The sequence below is a fragment of the Andrena cerasifolii genome, unplaced genomic scaffold (genome assembly GCF_050908995.1).
Source record: "Andrena cerasifolii isolate SP2316 unplaced genomic scaffold, iyAndCera1_principal scaffold1227, whole genome shotgun sequence".
NCBI lineage: Eukaryota > Metazoa > Arthropoda > Insecta > Hymenoptera > Andrenidae > Andrena > Andrena cerasifolii.
Window position 1 is genome coordinate 10,339 of NW_027486119.1, and position 16,069 is coordinate 26,407.

The following is a 16,069-nucleotide window of genomic DNA, read 5'->3' on the forward strand; positions in this document are numbered from 1 at the left end:
AAATAGAGAAAACAAAAGAGGTAAAAAATAGAGAAAAATAGGTAAATTATCTAGAGAAAAAATAGGTGTATAAATATAGAAAATAGCTAAATAAATCAAAGAAAAAAGGTAAATAAAAATATAGGTAAATAAATTAGAGGAAAAAAATAGGTAAATAAACAGAAAAATAGGTAAATAATTTGGAGAAAAAGTAGGTAAATAACTAGAGAAAAATAGGTAAATAAAAAGAGAAAAAAATTGGTAAATAAATAGAAAAAAGTAGGTAATAAATAGATAAAAAATAGGTAAATAAAATAGAGAAAAAAATAGGCAAATAAATAGATAAAAAATAGGTAAATAAACTAGAGAAAAAATAGGTAATTAAATTAGAGAAAAAAATAGATAAATAAATAGAGAAAAATAGGTGAATAAATAGAGAAAAATAGGTAAATAAACTAGAGAAAAATAGGTGTATAAATAGAGAAAAATAGCTAAATAATGAAAGAAAAAGGTAATAAAAAAATAGGTAAATAAAATAGAGAAAAAAATAGGTGTATAAATAGAGAAAAATAGCTAAATAAATGAAAGAAAAAAGGTAAATAAAAAATTGGTAAATAAATTAGAGGAAAAATAGGTAAATAAACAGAAAATAGGTAAATAAATTGGAGAAAAAGTAGGTAAATAACTAGAGAAAAATAGGTAAATAAAAAGAGAAAAAAGAGGTAAATAAATAGAGAAAAATAGGTAAATAAACAGAGAAAAAGTAGGTAAATAAAATAGAGAAAAATAGGTAAATAAAGAGAGAAAAAATAGGTAAATTATCTAGAGAAAAAATTGGTGTATAAATATAGATAAATAGCTAAATAAATAAAAAAAAGGTAAATAAAAAATAGGTATATAAATTATAGGAAAAATGGGTAAATAAACAGTGAAAAAATAGGTAATGCAGTAGAGGAAACAAAGGAGGTTAGTAAATACTGAAAAAGAGGTAAATAACTAGACAAAAATAGGTAAATAAATAGAGAAAACAAAGAGGTAAATAAATGGAGAAAAAATAGGGAAATATATAGAGAAAAAATAGGTAAGTAAAATAGAGAAAAAAAGAGGTAAATAAATAGAGAAAATAGGTAAATAAATAGATAAAAATAGGTGAATTAAATACAGAAAAAATAGGCAAATAAATAGAGAAAAATAGGTAAATTATCTAGAGAAAAAATAGGTAAATAAATAGAGAAAAATAGGTAAATAAACCAAACAAAAAAAGGTAAATAAAAAATAGGTAAATAAATTAGAGGAAAAAATTGGTAAATAAAACAGAGAAAAATACGTAAATAAATGAGAGAGAAAAATAGGTAAATATATAGAGAAAAATAGGTAAATAAATAGAGAAAAAGAGGTAAATAAATAGAGAAAAATAGGTAAATAAATAGAGAAAACCAAAAGAGGTAAAAAGAGAGAAAAAAATAGGTAAATTATCTAGAGAAAAAATAGGTGTATAAAATATAGATAAATAGCTAAATAAATCAAAGAAAAAAAGGTAAATAAAAATAGATAAATAAAATAAAAGGAAAAATTGTTAAATAAACAGAGAAAAAATAGGTAAATAAATAGAGAAAACAAAAGAGGTAAAAAAATAGAGAAAAAAATAGGTAAAGTATCTAGAGAAAAATAGGCAAAAAATAGAGAAAAATAGGTAAATTATCTAGAGAAAAATAGGTAAATAAATGGAGAAAACAAAAGAGGTAAATAAATAAGAGAAAAATAGGTAAGTAAATAGAGAAAAAAGAGGTAAATAAATAGAGAAAAATAGGTAAAATAAATAGATAAAAATAGGTAAATGAAATAGAGAAAAAAATAGGCAAATAAATAGAGAAAAATAGGTAAATTATCTAGAGAAAAAATAGGTAAATAAATAGAGAAAATAGGTAAATAAACCAAACAAAAAAGGTAAATAAAAAATAGGTAAATAAATTAGAGGAAAAAATTGGTAAATAAACAGAGAAAACAAAAGAGGTAAAAAAAATAGAGAAAAAAATATGTAAATTTTCTAGAGAAAAAATAGGTGTATAAATATAGATAAATAGGTAAATAAACCAAACAAAAAAAGGTAAATAAAAAAAATAGGTAAATAAATTAGAGGAAAAAAATTGGTAAATAAACAGAGAAAAATACGTAAATAAATGAGAGAGAAAATAGGTAAATATATAGAGAAAAATAGGTAAATAAATAGAGAAAAAGAGGTAAATAAACTAGAGAAAAATAGGTGTATCAATAGAGAAAAATAGCTAAATAAATCAAGGAAACAAGGTAAATAAAAAAATAGGTAAATAAACTAGAGAAAAAATACGTAAATTAATTACAGGAAAAAATAGGTAAATAAACAGAGAAAAAATTGGTAAATAAATTAGAGACAAAAATAGATAAAGAAATAGTGAAAAATAGGTAATGAAGTAGAGAATACAAAGGAGGTAAATGAAAACAGAAAATAGGTAAATAAATAGAGAAAAATTTGTAAATAATTTAGAGTAAACAAAAAAGGTAAATAAATGGAGAAAAAATAGGGAAATAAATAGAGAAAACAAAAGAGGTAAATAAATAGAGAAAATAGGGAAATATATAGAGAAAAAAGAGGTAAGTAAATAGAGAAAAAAGAGGTAAATAAATAGAGGAAAATAGGTAAATAAATAGAGAAAACAAAAGAGGTAAAAAAATAGAGAAAAAAATAGGTAAATAAACAGAGAAAAGTAGGTAAATAAAATAGAGAAAAATAGGTAAATAAAGAGAGAAAAATAGGTAAATTATTCTAGAGAAAATTTGGTGTATAAATATAGATAAATAGCTAAATAAATAAAAAAGGTAAATAAAAAAATACGTAAATAAATTATAGGAGAAAATGGGTAAATAAACAGTGAAAAAATTGGTAATGAAGTAGAGGAAACAAAGGAGGTAAATAAGTACTGAAAAAGAGGTAAATAACTAGAGAAAAATAGGTAAATAAATAGAGAAAACAAAAGAGGTAAATAAATAGAGAAAAATAGGGAAATATATAGAGAAAAATAGGTAAGTAAATAGAGAAAAAAGAGGTAAATAAATAGAGAAAAATAGGTAAATAAATAGAGAAAACAAAAGAGGTAAAAAAAATAGAGAAAAAAATAGGTAAATTATCTAGAGAAAAATAGGTGTATAAATATAGATAAATAGCTAAATAAATCAAAGAAAAAAAGGTAAATAAAAAAATAGGTAAATAAATTATAGGAAAAAATGGGTAAATAAACAGTGAAAAAATAGGTAATGAAGTAGAGGAAACAAAGGAGGTTAGTAAATACTGAAAAAGAGGTAAATAACTAGAGAAAAATAGGTAAATAAATGGAGAAAACAAAAGAGGTAAATAAATAGATAAAAAATAGGGAAATATATAGAGAAAAAATAGGTAAGTAAATAGAGAAAAAAGAGGTAAATAAATAGAGAAAAATAGGTAAATAAATAGATAAAAAATAGGTAAATGAAATAGAGAAAAATATAGGCAAATAAATAGAGAAAAATAGGTAAATTATCTAGAGAAAAAATAGGTAAATAAATAGAGAAAATAGGTAAATAAACCAAACAAAAAAAGGTAAATAAAAAATAGGTAAATAAATTAGCGGAAAAAATTGGTAAATAAACAGAGAAAACAAAAGAGGTAAAAAAATAGAGAAAAAAATAGGTAAATTATCTAGAGAAAAAATAGGTGTATAAATATAGATAAATAGGTAAATAAACCAAACAAATAAAGGTAAATAAAAAAATAGGTAAATAAATTAGAGGAAAAAATTGGTAAATAAACAGAGAAAAAATAGGTAAATAAATAGAGAAAACAAAAGAGGTAAAAAAATAGAGAAAAAAATAGGTAAATTATCTAGAGAAAAAATAGGTGTATAAATATAGATAAATAGGTAAATAAACCAAACAAAAAAAGGTAAAGTAAATAAAAAAATAGGTAAATAAATTAGAGGAAAAAATTGGTAAATAAACAGAGAAAAAATACGTAAATAAATGAGAGAGAAAATAGGTAAATATATAGAGAAAAAATAGGTAAATAAATAGAGAAAAAGAGGTAAATAAATAGAGAAAAATAGGTAAATAAATAGATAAAAAAATAGGTAAATAAAATAGAGAAAAAATAGGCATATAAATAGATAAAAATAGGTAAATAAACTAGAGAAAAGTAGGTGTATCAATAGAGAAAAATAGCTAAATAAATCAAGGAAACAAGGTAAATAAAAAAATAGGTAAATAAATTAGAGGAAAAAATAGGTAACTAAACAGAGAAAAAGTAGGTAAATAAATGAGAGAAAGAAATAGGTAAATAACTACAGAACAAATAGGTAAATAAAAAGAGAAAAAATAGGTAAATAAATAGAGAAAAAATAGTTAAATTATCTAGAGAAAAAATAGGTGTACAAATATACATAAATAGCTAAATAAATCAAAGAAAAAAAGGTAAATAAAAAATAGGTAAATAAATTAAAGGAAAAAATAGTTAAATAAACAGAGAAAAATAGGTAAATAAAGAGAGAAAACAAAAGAGGTAAAAAAATAGAGAAAAAAATAGGTAAATTATCTAGAGAAAAAATAGGTGTATAAATATAGATAAATAGCTAAATATATCAAAGAAAAAAAGGTAAATAAAAAATAGGTAAATAAACTAGAGAAAAAAATACGTAAATTAATTACAGGAAAAAATAGGTAAATAAACAGAGAAAAAATTGGTAAATAAATTAGAGACAAAAATAGATAAAGAAATAGTGAAAAATAGGTAATGAAGTAGAGAATATAAAGGAGGTAAATGAAAACAGAAAATAGGTAAATAAATAGAGAAAAATAGGTAAATAATTTAGAGTAAACAAAAAAGGTAAATAAATGGAGAAAAAATAGGGAAATAAATAGAGAAAACAAAAGAGGTAAATAAATAGAGAAAAATAGGGAAATATATGGAGAAAAAATAGGTAAGTAAATAGAGAAAAAAGAGGTAAATAAATAGAGAGAAATAGGTAAATAAATAGAGAAAACAAAAGAGGTAAAAAAATAGAGAAAAAAATAGGTAAATAAACAGAGAAAAAGTAGGTAAATAAAATAGAGAAAAAATAGGTAAATAAAGAGAGAAAAAATAGGTAAATTATCTAGAGAAAAAATTGGTGTATACATATAGATAAATAGCTAAATAAATAAAAAAAGGTAAATAAAAAAATACGTAAATAAATTATAGGAAAAAATGGGTAAATAATCAGTGAAAAAATTGGTAATGAAGTAGAGGAAACAAAGGAGGTTAGTAAATACTGAAAAAGAGGTAAATAACTAGAGAAAAATAGGTAAATAAATGGAGAAAACAAAAGAGGTAAATAAATAGATAAAAAACAGGGAAATATATAGAGAAAAAATAGGTAAGTAAATAGAGAAAAAAGAGGTAAATAAATAGAGAAAAATAGGTAAATAAATAGATAAAAAATAGGTAAATGAAATAGAGAAAAAGAGGTAAATAAATAGAGAAAAATAGGTAAATAAATAGATAAAGAAATAGGTAAATAAAATAGAGAAAAAAATAGGCAAATAAATAGATAAAAATAGGTAAATAAACTAGAGAAAAATAGATGTATCAATAGAGAAAAATAGCTAAATAAATCAAGGAAACAAGGTAAATAAAAAAATAGGTAAATAAATTAGAGGAAAAAATAGGTAACTAAACAGAGAAAAAGTAGGTAAATAAATGAGAGAAAGAAATAGGTAAATAACTACAGAACAAATAAATAAATAAATAGAGAAAAAGTAGGTGAATAGCTAGATAAAAAAATAGGTAAATAAAATAGAGAAAAAAATAGGCAAATAAATAGGCAAAAATAGGTAAATAAACTAGAGAAAAAATAGGTAAATAAATTAGAGAAAAAAATAGATAAATAAATAGAGAAAAAATAGGTGAATAAATAGAGAAAAATAGGTAAATAAATTAGAGGAAAAAACAGATAAATAAATTACAGGAAAAAATAGGTAAATAAACAGAGAAATAATTGGTAAATAAATTAGAGAAAAATAGGTGTATAAATAGAGAAAAATAGCTAAATAAATCAAGGAAAAAAAGGTAAATAAAAAAATAGGTAAATAAATTAGAGGAAAAAATAGGTAACTAAACAGAAAAAAATAGGCAAATAAATTAGAGAAAAAAATAAATAATGAAATAGTGAAAAATAGGTAATGAAGTAGAGAAAACAAAGTAGGTAAATAAATACAGAAAACGGAGGTAAATAAATTAGAGGAAAAATAGGTAACTAAACAGAGAAAAAATAGGTAAATAAATGAGAGAAAGAAATGGGTAAATAACTAGAGAAAAAATAGATAAATAAATAGAGAAAAAGTAGGTAAATAAATAGATAAAAAATAGGTAAATAAAATAGAGAAAAAATAGGCAAATAAATAGAGAAATATAGGTAAATAATCTAGAGAAAAATAGGTGTATCAATAGAGAAAAATAGGTGTATCAATAGAGAAAAATAGCTAAATAAATCAAGGAAAAAAAGGTAAATAAAAAATAGGTAAATAAATTAGAGGAAAAAATAGGTGAATAAACAGAGAAAAAATAGGTAAATAAATGAGAGAAAGAAATAGGTAAATAACTAGAGAAAAAATAGATAAATAAATAGAGAAAAAGTAGGTAAATTATCTAGAGAAAGAATAGGTAAATAAATAGAGAAAAATAGGTGTATAAATAGAGAAAAATAGCTAAATAAATGAAAGAAAAAAGGTAAATAAAAAAATAGGTAAATGAATTAGAGGAAAAAATAGGTAAATAAACAGAAAAATAGGTAAATAAAGAGAGAAAAAATAGGTAAATTATCTAGAGAAAAAATTGGTGTATAAATATAGATAAATAGCTAAATAAATAAAAAAAGGTAAATAAAAAATAGGTAAATAAATTATAGGAAAAAATGGGTAAATAAACAGTGAAAAAATAGGTAATGAAGTAGAGGAAACAAAGGAGGTTAGTAAATACTGAAAAAGAGGTAAATAACTAGAGAAAAATAGGTAAATAAATGGAGAAAACAAAAGAGGTAAATAAATAGATAAAAAACAGGGAAATATATAGAGAAAAAATAGGTAAGTAAATAGAGAAAAAAGAGGTAAATAAATAGAGAAAAATAGGTAAATAAATAGATAAAAAATAGGTAAATGAAATAGAGAAAAAGAGGTAAATAAATAGAGAAAAATAGGTAAATAAATAGATAAAGAAATAGGTAAATAAAATAGAGAAAAAAATAGGCAAATAAATAGATAAAAATAGGTAAATAAACTAGAGAAAAATAGGTGTATAAATAGAGAAAAATAGCTAAATAAATGAAAGAAAAAAGGTAAATAAAATAGAGAAAAAATAGGTGTATAAATAGAGAAAAATAGCTAAATAAATGAAAGAAAAAAGGTAAATAAAAAAATAGGTAAGTGAATTAGAGGAAAAAATAGGTAAATAAACAGAAAAATAGGTAAATAAAGAGAGAAAAAATAGGTAAATTATCTGGAGAAAAAATTGGTGTATAAATATAGATAAATAGCTAAATAAATAAAAAAAGGTAAATAAAAAAATTGGTAAATAAATTATAGGAGAAAATGGGTAAATAAACAGTGAAAAAATTGGTAATGAAGTAGAGGAAACAAAGGAGGTTAGTAAATACTGAAAAAGAGGTAAATAACTAGAGAAAAATAGGTAAATAAATGGAGAAAACAAAAGAGGTAAATAAATAGATAAAAAATAGGGAAATATATAGAGAAAAAATAGGTAAGTAAATAGAGAAAAAAGAGGTAAATAAATAGAGAAAAATAGGTAAATAAACTAGAGAAAAAATAGGTGTATAAATAGAGAAAAATAGCTAAATAAATGAAAGAAAAAGGGTGAATAAAAAAATAGGTAAATAAAATAGAGAAAAAATAGGCAAACTAATAGATAAAATAGGTACATAAACTAGAGAAAAAATGGGTAAATAAATTAGAGAAAAAATAGATACATAAATAGAGAAAAAATAAGTGAATAAATAGAGAAAAATAGGTAAATAAACTGGAGAAAAAATAGGTGTATAAATAGAGAAAAAGTAGGTAAATAAAATAGAGAAAAAATAGGTGTATAAATAGAGAAAAATAGCTAAATAAATGAAAGAAAAAAGGTAAATAAAATAGAGAAAAAATAGGCAAATAAATAGAGAAATATAGGTAAATAATCTAGAGAAAAATAGGTGTATCAATAGAGAAAAATAGGTGTATCAATAGAGAAAAATAGCTAAATAAATCAAGGAAAAAAAGGAAAATAAAAAAATAGGTAAATAAATTAGAGGAAAAAATAGGTAACTAAACAGAGAAAAAATAGGTAAATAAATGAGAGAAAGAAATAGGTAAATAACTAGAGAAAAAATAGATAAATAAATAGAGAAAAAGTAGGTAAATAAATAGATAAAAAATAGGTAAATAAAATAGAGAAAAAATAGGCAAATAAATAGATAAAGATAGGTAAATAAACTAGAGAAAAAATAGGTAAATAAATTAGAGAAAAAATAGATAAATAAATAGAGAAAAATAGGTGAATAAATAGAGAAAAATAGGTAAATAAACTAGAGAAAAAATAGGTGTATAAATAGAGAAAAATAGCTAAATAAATGAAAGAAAAAAGGTAAATAAAAAATAGGTAAATAAAATAGAGAAAAAATAGGCAAATAAATAGATAAAATAGGTACATAAACTAGAGAAAAAATAGGTAAATAAATTAGAGAAAAAATAGATACATAAATAGAGAAAAAATAAGTGAATAAATAGAGAAAAATAGGTAAATAAACTGGAGAAAAGATAGGTGTATAAATAGAGAAAAAGTAGGTAAATAAAATAGAGAAAAAATAGGTGTATAAATAGAGAAAAATAGCTAAATAAATGAAAGAAAAAAGGTAAATAAAATAGAGAAAAAATAGGTGTATAAATAGAGAAAAATAGCTAAATAAATGAAAGAAAAAAGGTAAATAAAAAAATAGGTAAATGAATTAGAGGAAAAAATAGGTAAATAAACAGAAAAATAGGTAAATAAAGAGAGAAAAAATAGGTAAATTATCTGGAGAAAAAATTGGTGTATAAATATAGATAAATAGCTAAATAAATAAAAAAAAGGTAAATAAAAAATAGGTAAATAAATTATAGGAAAAAATGGGTAAATAAACAGTGAAAAAATAGGTAATGAAGTAGAGGGAACAAAGGAGGTTAGTAAATACTGAAAAAGAGGTAAATAACTAGAGAAAAATAGGTAAATAAATAGAGAAAACTAAAGAGGTAAATAAATAGAGAAAAAATAGGGAAATATATAGAGAAAAAATAGGTAAGTAAATAGAGAAAAAAGAGGTAAATAAATAGAGAAAAATAGGTAAATAAACTAGAGAAAAAATAGGTGTATAAATAGAGAAAAATAGCTAAATAAATGAAAGAAAAAAGGTAAATAAAAAAATAGGTAAATAAAATAGAGAAAAAATAGGCAAATAAATAGATAAAATAGGTACATAAACTAGAGAAAAAATAGGTAAATAAATTAGAGAAAAAATAGATACATAAATAGAGAAAAAATAAGTGAATAAATAGAGAAAAATAGGTAAATAAACTGGAGAAAAAATAGGTGTATAAATAGAGAAAAAGTAGGTAAATAAAATACAGGGTGTCCCACTAAGGAGTGGACAGCGCGATATCTCTTAAAGTATTGTCGATAAAAATATAAAAAAAATAGGGAATTGCATGGTTCGAGGGGGCCCATTTATTAGCGCGAACGAATTTTGTTTTCGATTATTATTTTAAAAGATACGATGGTCAAGTTCGGTTTTTCAAATGGAACTATTTTTTTTGAAGACCTGAGTTGATAGTGCGTTCCAAGACAAATTCAATAAGCTTTAATGTATACACTTTATTTCCACTGGTTTTTAAGATATTGCGCTTGCAAATTTACTGATTTTCACTGCAAGAAACCCCTCTGGAATGGCAAAAACCGGGGGCGGTCTTACTGGCGCCACGGGTGGCACTGCCTGTTGAAATGGATACTTACCTGCCAAAGGTCTACGCCAGAAATGGCAGGCCCAAATGCTGGACAATTCTTTTCTTTTGACACAATCTGCTCCCTATGGTTGAAATTTAGTCTAGCAACTTTCACTCCTCCTAACCTAACCAATCCAACTTGCATCCCTCCCAAAAGAACCGGCCATCCGAGCGTAGAAGCAAGTGTGAAATAAAAGTAACGATGCGCTTCTCGATACCGCAGATGTACCTACCTAAGTAGCATTTCTGACGGAAAAGAATTGTCCAGCTTTTGGGCCTGCGAACCCTGTCGTAGACCTTTGGCAGGTAGGTATCAGTTTCAACAGGCAATGCCACCCGTAGCGCCAGTAAGACCGACCCCGGTCCTTCCTATTCCAGAGGGTTTTCTTCCAGTGAAAATCAGTAATTTTGCAAGCGCAATATCTTAAAAACCAGTGGAAATAAAGTGTATACATTAAAGCTTATTGAATTTGTCTTGGAACGAACTATCAACTCAGGTCTTCAAAAAAAATAGTTCCATTTGAAAAACCGAACTTGACCATCGTATCTTTTAAAATAATAATCGGAAACAAAATTCGTTCGCGCTAATAAATGGGCCCCCGCGAACCATGCAATTCCCTATTTTTTTTATATTTTTATCGACAATACTTTAAGAGATATCGCGCTGTCCACTCCTTAGTGGGACACCCTGTAGAGAAAAAATAGGTGTATAAATAGAGAAAAATAGCTAAATAAATGAAAGAAAAAAGGTAAATAAAATAGAGAAAAAATAGGCAAATAAATAGAGAAATATAGGTAAATAATCTAGAGAAAAATAGGTGTATCAATAGAGAAAAATAGGTGTATCAATAGAGAAAAATAGCTAAATAAATCAAGGAAAAAAAGGAAAATAAAAAAATAGGTAAATAAATTAGAGGAAAAAATAGGTAACTAAACAGAGAAAAAATAGGTAAATAAATGAGAGAAAGAAATAGGTAAATAACTAGAGAAAAAATAGATAAATAAATAGAGAAAAAGTAGGTAAATAAATAGATAAAAAATAGGTAAATAAAATAGAGAAAAAATAGGCAAATAAATAGATAAAGATAGGTAAATAAACTAGAGAAAAAATAGGTAAATAAATTAGAGAAAAAAATAGATAAATAAATAGAGAAAAATAGGTGAATAAATAGAGAAAAATAGGTAAATAAACTAGACAAAAAATTGGTGTATAAATAGAGAGAAATAGCTAAATAAATGAAAGAAAAAAGGTAAATAAAAAATAGGTAAATAAAATAGAGAAAAAATAGGCAAATAAATAGATAAGATAGGTACATAAACTAGAGAAAAAATACGTAAATAAATTAGAGAAAAAATAGATACATAAATAGAGAAAAAATAAGTGAATAAATAGAGAAAAATAGGTAAATAAACTGGAGAAAAAATAGGTGTATAAATAGAGAAAAAGTAGGTAAATAAAATAGAGAAAAAATAGGTGTATAAATAGAGAAAAATAGCTAAATAAATGAAAGAAAAAAGGTAAATAAAATAGAGAAAAAATAGGTGTATAAATAGAGAAAAATAGCTAAATAAATGAAAGAAAAAAGGTAAATAAAAAAATAGGTAAATGAATTAGAGGAAAAAATAGGTAAATAAACAGAAAAATAGGTAAATAAAGAGAGAAAAAATAGGTAAATTATCTGGAGAAAAAATTGGTGTATAAATATAGATAAATAGCTAAATAAATAAAAAAAAGTAAATAAAAAATAGGTAAATAAATTATAGGAAAAAATGGGTAAATAAACAGTGAAAAAATAGGTAATGAAGTAGAGGAAACAAAGGAGGTTAGTAAATACTGAAAAAGAGGTAAATAACTAGAGAAAAATAGGTAAATAAATAGAGAAAACTAAAGAGGTAAATAAATAGAGAAAAAATAGGGAAATATATAGAGAAAAAATAGGTAAGTAAATAGAGAAAAAAGAGGTAAATAAATAGAGAAAAATAGGTAAATAAACTAGAGAAAAATAGGTGTATAAATAGAGAAAAATAGCTAAATAAATGAAAGAAAAAAGGTAAATAAAAAAATAGGTAAATAAAATAGAGAAAAAATAGGCAAATAAATAGATAAAATAGGTACATAAACTAGAGAAAAATAGGTAAATAAATTAGAGAAAAAATAGATACATAAATAGAGAAAAAATTAGTGAATAAATAGAGAAAAATAGGTAAATAAACTGGAGAAAAAATAGGTGTATAAATAGAGAAAAAGTAGGTAAATAAAATAGAGAAAAAATAGGTGTATACATAGAGAAAAATAGCTAAATAAATGAAAGAAAAAAGGTAAATAAAAAAATAGGTAAATAAAATAGAGAAAAAATAGGCAAATAAATAGATAAAATAGGTACATAAACTAGAGAAAAAATAGGTAAATAAATTAGAGAAAAAATAGATACATAAATAGAGAAAAAATAAGTGAATAAATAGAGAAAAATAGGTAAATAAACTGGAGAAAAAATAGGTGTATAAATAGAGAAAAAGTAGGGAAATAAACTAGAGAAAAAATAGGTGTATAAATAGAGAAAAATAGCTAAATAAATGAAAGAAAAAAGGTAAATAAAATAGAGAAAAAATAGGTGTATAAATAGAGGAAAATAGCTAAATAAATGAAAGAAAAAAGGTAAATAAAAAAATAGGTAAATGAATTGGAGGAAAAAATAGGTAAATAAACAGAAAAATAGGTAAATAAAGAGTGAAAAAATAGGTAAATTATCTGGAGAAAAAATTGGTGTATAAATATAGATAAATAGCTAAATAAATAAAAAAAAGGTAAATAAAAAATAGGTAAATAAATTATAGGAAAAAATGGGTAAATAAACAGTGAAAAAATAGGTAATGAAGTAGAGGAAACAAAGGAGGTTAGTAAATACTGAAAAAGAGGTAAATAACTAGAGAAAAATCGGTAAATAAATGGAGAAAACAAAAGAGGTAAATAAATAGATAAAAAATAGGGAAATATATAGAGAAAAAATAGGTAAGTAAATAGAGAAAAAAGAGGTAAATAAATAGAGAAAAATAGGTAAATAAACTAGAGAAAAAATAGGTGTATAAATAGAGAAAAATAGCTAAATAAATGAAAGAAAAAAGGTAAATAAAAATATAGGTAAATAAATTAGAGGAAAAAATAGGTAAATAAACAGAAAAATAGGTAAATAATTTGGAGAAAAAAGTAGGTAAATAACTAGAGAAAAAATAGGTAAATAAAAAGAGAAAAAATAGGTAAATAAATAGAGAAAAAATAGTTAAATTATCTAGAGAAAAATGGGTGTACAAATATACATAAATAGCTAAATAAATCAAAGAAAAAAGGTAAATAAAAAATAGGTAAATAAATTAAAGGAAAAAATAGTTAAATAAACAGAGAAAAAATAGGTAAATAAATAGAGAAAACAAAAGAGGTAAAAAATAGAGAAAAAAATAGGTAAATTATCTAGAGAAAAAATAGGTGTATAAATATAGATAAATAGCTAAATAAATCAAAGAAAAAAAGGTAAATAAAAAATAGGTAAATAAACTAGAGAAAAAAATACGTAAGTTAATTACAGGAAAAAATAGGTAAATAAACAGAGAAAAAATTGGTAAATAAATTAGAGAAAAAAATAGATAAAGAAATAGTGAAAAATAGGTAATGAAGTAGAGAATACAAAGGAGGTAAATAAATACAGAAAATAGGTAAATATATAGAGAAAACTAGGTAAATATTTTAGAGAAAAAAATAGGCAAATAAATAGAGAAAAAATAGGTAAATTATCTTGAGAAAAAATAGGTAAATAAACCAAAAAAAAGGTAAATAAAAAAATAGGTAAATAAACTAGAGAAAAAATAGGTAAATAAATTAGAGGAAAAAATACATAAATAAATAGAGGAAAAATAGGTGAATAAATAGAGAAAAATATGTAAATAAACTAGAGAAAAAATAGGTAATTAAATTAGAGAAAAAAAATAGATAAATAAATAGAGAAAAAATAGGTGAATAAATAGAGAAAAATAGGTAAATAAACTAGAGAAAAATAGGTGTATCAATAGAGAAAAATAGCTAAATAAATCAAGGAAAAAAAGGTAAATAAAAAAATAGGTAAATAAATTAGAGGAAAAAATAGGTAACTAAACAGAGAAAAAATAGGTAAATAAATGAGAGAAAGAAATAGGTAAATAACTAGAGAAAAAATAGATAAATAAATAGAGAAAAATAGGTGAATAAATAGAGAAAAATAGGTAAATAAACTAGAGAAAAAATAGGTGTATAAATAGAGAAAAATAGCTAAATAAATGAAAGAAAAAAGGTAAATAAAAAAATAGGTAAATAAAATAGAGAAAAAATAGGTGTATAAATAGAGAAAAATAGCTAAATAAATGAAAGAAAAAGGTAAATAAAAAAATTGGTAAATAAATTAGAGGAAAAAATAGGTAAATAAACAGAAAAATAGGTAAATAAATTGGAGAAAAAAGTAGGTAAATAACTAGAGAAAAATAGGTAAATAAAAAGAGAAAAAAGAGGTAAATAAATAGAGAAAAATAGGTAAATAAACAGAGAAAAAGTAGGTAAATAAAATAGAGAAAAAATAGGTAAATAAAGAGAGAAAAAATAGGTAAATTATCTAGAGAAAAATTGGTGTATAAATATAGATAAATAGCTAAATAAATAAAAAAAAAGGTAAATAAAAAATAGGTAAATAAATTATAGGAAAAAATGGGTAAATAAACAGTGAAAAAATAGGTAATGAAGTAGAGGAAACAAAGGAGGTTAGTAAATACTGAAAAAGAGGTAAATAACTAGAGAAAAATAGGTAAATAAATAGAGAAAACAAAAGAGGTAAATAAATGGAGAAAAAATAGGGAAATATATAGAGAAAAAATAGGTAAGTAAATAGAGAAAAAAGAGGTAAATAAATAGAGAAAAATAGGTAAATAAATAGATAAAAAATAGGTGAATTAAATAGAGAAAAAATAGGCAAATAAATAGAGAAAAATAGGTAAATTATCTAGAGAAAAAATAGGTAAATAAATAGAGAAAAATAGGTAATAAACCAAACAAAGAAAGGTAAATAAAAAAATAGGTAAATAAATTAGAGGAAAAAATTGGTAAATAAACAGAGAAAAAATACGTAAATAAATGAGAGAGAAAAATAGGTAAATATATAGAGAAAAATATGTAAATAAATAGAGAAAAAGAGGTAAATAAATAGAGAAAAATAGGTAAATAAATAGAGAAAACAAAAGAGGTAAAAAAGAGAGAAAAAAATAGGTAAATTATCTAGAGAAAAAATAGGTGTATAAATATAGATAAATAGCTAAATAAATCAAAGAAAAAAAGGTAAATAAAAAATAGATAAATAAAATAAAGGAAAAAATTGTTAAATAAACAGAGAAAAAATAGGTAAATAAATAGAGAAAAAAATAGGCAAATAAATAGAGAAAAATAGGTAAATTATCTAGAGAAAAAATAGGTAAATAAATAGAGAAAATAGGTAAATAAACCAAACAAAAAAAGGTAAATAAAAAAATAGGTAAATAAATTAGAGGAAAAAATTGGTAAATAAACAGAGAAAACAAAAGAGGTAAAAAATAGAGAAAAAATAGGTAAATTATCTAGAGAAAAAATAGGTGTATAAATATAGATAAATAGCTAAATAAATCAAAGAAAAAAAGGTAAATAAAAAATAGGTAAATAAACTAGAGAAAAAAATACGTAAATTAATTACAGGAAAAAATAGGTAAATAAACCAAAAAAAAGGTAAATAAAAAAATAGGTAAATAAACTAGAGAAAAAATAGGTAAATAAATTAGAGGAAAAAATACATAAATAAATAGAGGAAAAATAGGTGAATAAATAGAGAAAAATATGTAAATAAACTAGAGAAAAAATAGGTGTATAAATAGAGAAAAATAGCTAAATAAATGAAAGAAAAAAGGTAAATAAAAAAATAGGTAAATAAAATAGAGAAAAAATAGGTGTATAAATAGAGAAAAATAGCTAAATAAA

General features: G+C 22.1%; 1 long non-coding RNA gene across 7 annotated transcripts; it reads left to right on the forward strand.

Annotated features, from left to right (window-relative positions):
• The first annotated feature begins 201 nt into the window (after positions 1-201).
• LOC143378210 (uncharacterized) lies at positions 202-15,671 on the forward strand. Of its 7 annotated transcripts, XR_013087796.1 has the most exons (4): positions 202-332; positions 1,175-1,198; positions 2,970-6,250; positions 13,235-14,183. It is a non-coding gene; the product is annotated as an uncharacterized LOC143378210 (long non-coding RNA). The 7 variants fall into 7 exon arrangements; XR_013087798.1 differs by lacking the exons at positions 202-332; positions 1,175-1,198 and adding an exon at positions 14,741-15,671 and having other exon boundaries at positions 2,795-6,250; positions 13,235-13,872; XR_013087795.1 differs by lacking the exons at positions 202-332; positions 1,175-1,198 and adding an exon at positions 14,453-14,689 and having other exon boundaries at positions 2,795-6,250; positions 13,235-14,369.
• The last annotated feature ends 398 nt before the right edge of the window (positions 15,672-16,069 follow it).